Source organism: Pinus tabuliformis, chromosome 1_2 (genome assembly GCF_031772625.1).
Source record: "Pinus tabuliformis cultivar Carrire ecotype Pingquan chromosome 1_2, CPIR1, whole genome shotgun sequence".
Lineage (NCBI taxonomy): Eukaryota > Viridiplantae > Streptophyta > Pinopsida > Pinales > Pinaceae > Pinus > Pinus tabuliformis.
The window spans coordinates 872,430,118-872,435,004 of NC_142298.1; the positions used below are offsets into that span (position 1 = coordinate 872,430,118).

General features: G+C 36.5%; 1 pseudogene; it reads right to left on the bottom strand.

Moving 5' to 3' along the window:
* Window positions 1–2,022: 2,022 nt before the first annotated feature.
* LOC149208730 (uncharacterized) lies at window positions 2,023–2,746 on the bottom strand (annotated as a pseudogene).
* Between the last annotated feature and the right edge of the window lie 2,141 nt (window positions 2,747–4,887).

Genomic DNA, 4,887 nt, shown 5'->3' on the forward strand with positions numbered 1-4,887 from the left:
TCAAATTAAACATATTTTAATGTTGTCCATGCAATTTTATAACACCATTATGAGAAAGGTTATCCTATAATCATTGAAGTCTTTCCGAAAGATGTGTAAATATATATATATATATATATATATATATATATATATATATATATATAAATATATATATATATATTATTTATTAAGGTTGTATTATATTTTTCTTATATTATATATATATATATATAAATGTATGTTTTATATTAACTCATTTTCAGATGCTATATTATATTTTTATTACGATGGGAGATTTAATGAGGGGAAAGTAAAAATTTAATTTTGTTGATGATTTATCTATAATCCCCAACGCACAATTAAATTAAACTTATCTTAATGTTGTCCCTGCAATTTTATAACGCCCTTTTTTAATATTATGAGAAAAGCTATCTTGATAATGATTGAAGTCTTTCTAATAAATGTGAAAGTCATATATATATATATATATATATATATATATATATATATTAAAATGAGAATAGTTATATTATTTAAATTTTGTATTGTGAACGCAATAAGTAGGGAAATTTATATTTGTAATTTCTATTTTTATTAGTCCCTGCCATCTGGCAATGCTCAGGGACTATAGTAATCGATCTGCGATGCTATAGCATTAGTCTGAGGTGCTATCTTACTAATTTGAACGGAGTATCGTGGGGGTAACCAAATTTTTTAAATACAATGTTGTTTGCCATCACTGGAGTAACCAAAGTTCTTAAATGCATCTTTGTTTGCCATCTTATTTGGCCTCTTCCCGAGGCGGAAGAGGCTGGACCATAGGTTATGTTCTATTTTACCGGGTTCATTATTAATCGCTGTGAAACAGTCGATATTAATGCTAGCATTAGTTTGTAGTTTGAAGTTTAAGCGTTTATTTGCATGTTCGCATTTTAGTTTGAGCATAGTTGTGCATGCAGGTGCCACCGTGCTTGTTGCTGTTGCCACCCGTTTTCCCCTGTTGCCACCTATTACTGCATGGTGCACCGGTGTTATTGCAGCAGGTCCAATATGAATAGGATCCTTCTCATCCTATTACTAATCCTAAATCAGTGGTCGTTCCTTCCTGGGGTGTGATGCGGCAGTAGCGGCTTCCTGGGGCGTGATGCGGTAGTAGCGGCTTCCGGATCAAGCAATTTGGGCTTCTGAACTTTCCTCAGCTACATCCTGCACAAATGCCGGAGATAATATTAACTTACTGTGCATATGAATGTACGTTATGAAACATCTCATATTTGTTTTGATAGTATGAACAGTTCACTTGTTTTCTTTTTCCTATTTTTTTCTCCATATTTCAGTTACTGCAAGGCTTTATTTTCTTCCTGCGCCTTTCTATTCACTATACTACTTTTTTCTATGCCTTTGTATTCATTTTTCGTTTCATTTTATAGATGCTCTCAGCATCTGTTTCTCTTGCTTGGCTACAATTGTTGATTGTAATCACTCGTCAATTTAGCCTATTTCTGTTGCCGGTAAAAATTAAGACATATTTCAATTTCAATCTCACAGAGCAGATGTATCATTCCTGTTGCTGGTTATGTCAATTAATTTCCAAAAATAAGAGTAATTATGCATGCCAAACGCTTATTATGTGTAATCTGAAATTTTGATGACAGTTTGCAGCACTTATCTGGAAACACGAAAAGTTACATAAAGGAAAATTCTGGACACTTGTTCGGATCAATACTTTCAGATAACCATTGGGAAATGAATGGGAAATAATGGACACTTATCTGAAACAACATTTTCAGATAATCACTGGGAAATGGAAGGAAAACAGAAATATTTTCAGACCAACGGTATGAAAGCAAAGTTCGATAGTTCAGACGTCAAGTATTGAAGACTATGTTATGGGGTTTAAGCTATTTTGCTACTCAAGCCTACCAGATTCGTGGACTACTAAAATCTGAACAGTATATTGAAAAGTACCTTTCACCTTGTCAATTCAGTCAGAACATACAAGGATACATAACTTTGAGAAAATGTAAAAGAAATATGCGATTATAGAGCTCGAACCTTGCCATTGTCTACTGAAGTCAAAGATTTAGCTCTTCTTTTCTTCCCGATGCCATCATCTACGCGTTTGTTCGGTTCAGAAAAAACGCTCATGGTTTCCCCTACTTGTTGGACTGCTCCGACAACAGGTCGCAGGTTCGAAGCCCCGCAACCGACATTTTCCGAAGAATTGCGATCCATGTTGTTGAAAGAAGAAAATTTCGGCGCCTGCTCCACAAATCTTGGGTCCGAAGGAAATTGCACCGAGGCACTCGGTACACTTCCAATGCTAAATTTGGAAACCTCGGAGCCGAGATGCGAAGCATCCAAATTTCTCCATCCTGTTGCATTCACGCCATTTTTAACGCCTGCCGTATGAAATTGAACAAAATTTGCCAAAATCGGAACATTGTGCACTCCGATGCCTCGGAACCGTCGGCATTGGAGCTTTCTTTAGCCATTACGGGTGAAAAACTTGACTTCCGTAAATATTTAGCTGCAAATGACAGATCGGCGTAAAAAGCTCCATCCACATTACTAATAATACTCTCGGTAGCTCCTCCAAAGGCATTCTGGGTAGCAATTTCTCCAAATTCTCCAGCGTATTTCTGAGAAAAATGGTGTCCATTGTGTTTAATGAACAACTTAACGAAGAGTGAAGGCTAGACAACGACTTAGAATCAGGAACATCGTCAAAAGTCTGCCGTTCCACGCTGAAATCAGAGTCCATAGCTCAGCATTCGACTAAATTTCTCAACGCTTGTTCAATTTCCAGGCCGGATCTGCGGCCTGAGTTTCCAATGCAATTTCATTCTCATTTCTCATTTGGTGACATTTGAAAGAAATCTGGATCACGAGGTCATCTTCATGGAGATCTGTAATCGTGACTGAAGACACATGTTTTGGGCTGTTACAGTAAAGCTTGTGAGATGGAAGCGAGCATGCAAGCCACATGTTACTAAGACAATAAGTAGAAAAACAAACCCTCACGTTAATACTCCATACTCCATGGCAAAACAACACGTAGAAATTTCTCGAATTTAACATACATGCCACACTTATCGGAATTTGACATACATGCCATGCTTATCGCATTATGGACAAGTGGGCAATATGTGAACGCACACATTTAGGTATCAAATGCTATGTCACTGATATATACTTGTCTAGAAATTATGGTATAAAAACTATTTTTTTACTTTTATATGTGTAAACACCGCAGTGAGTTTAAAGGAAAGCTACACTAAGCTATTGTCAACTGTAAGCTCTTGTAAGATTGGGCGAGGTCAAATAAAATTGCCACACTTATTGGAATTTGACATACATGCCATGCTTATCGCATTATGGACAAGTGGGCAATATGTGAATGCACATATTTAGGTATCAAATGCTATGTCACTGATATATACTTGTCTAGAAATTATGGTATAAAAACTGTTTTTTTACTTTTATATGTGTAAACACCGCAGTGAGTTTAAAGGAAAGCTCCACTAAGATTGGGCGAGGTCAAATAAAAGGGCCAGGTCGAAGCCGAACTCTTTTACCAGTGGTAGCGATAAGATTGAGCTATTTCCCAACAAAACATGGTCAAATCCTTAAAATTATCACAATAATGGAAAGAGAATAACAAAGTGAAGCAAAGCTCTCTACCCAGCTTAAGCGGACGCGGACATTCCTGCATCTATGCTCTGTTCCCTGCCCGAAGCAAGGTGATAGCGGATCGAAGCCAACCAAAGCAAATCAAGGCGCCCCTGGAAAGACCATTTAAACTGCGATTGTTTTTCTATTGAAGTCTGTCTATTTATCGCTAGCGCACACAAACCAGGCAGAATGAAATCTTAGCGTTTAATTTGCTTGCTCTCCTTCGGGCTTAGCGAGAAATCTTTCTGCCAGGCCGGATCTGCGGCCTGAGTTCTGGGTCATTTCCGGACAGAGTGTCACTAGTTAATCGTGCTCATGGTTGACTGATCGCTAACGATTGTCCGTTCAATACCCATTACCTAAAAGACGTAGAGATAGAAGATAGAGAATTGTCCAATAAACTACATCTATTTAACTAGAAGGAAGAGCATAGAGGGACAATAAACCCACAGCTCTAAGCTATTATCAAATTCACTAGTCCAATAAAGAGGAAACTATTCCAACTATTACAACTCAGAAAGCTAATTTTGCATTTTCACTTATATAATATGAAAGAATGAATGAATTAGCTAACATGAATGGCTTACTTACTGATGAACGAAATTCTCGGAAGCTTGCTAGGCTATAGGGAACTAAGCAAACTATGCCCACTCAACTAACGAAGCTAACCACTGGATCAATAAGCTAAACTGAGGCCAATGCTACCTGGAAACTACGAAATAGGCTATATTCTCGGGTTAGTTTTGGTTAGTGGAAACATGTGCAGGGACTAGCTGCGATGCAGTCTCTCTTGTTTAATTTTGGATTGTTCATTATGTTTAAAATCTTGATTATGTTAAGATGTGTATATATGTTAGAAAACATATAAAAAAAATTAATTTTTGCATATTAAAATTTTAGCTATAGTTATGAGAAGTGCCTTTACCTTGATCTCTCATTTTAAGGTATGACTATTGCATTGAGATCAAGTAATAGTTCTAAAGTATGATTATTGCATTGAGATCAAGTAATAGTTGAGAAAATATACTTAAATTATTAATAGATGAAATTGTATATGGATGTCACATATCCATAGTTAATTGAAGACCCTCAACTTATTGGCAAAGGGTTGAGAGGTTGTCCTCATTTCATTGCATTGTAGTTCTCTACTCTACCAACAACTCCATGGAAATGGTTAAGCTAGATACCAATTGGTCATGTTGTAATTGAAGAGTGGCAATTTCTTCTTTG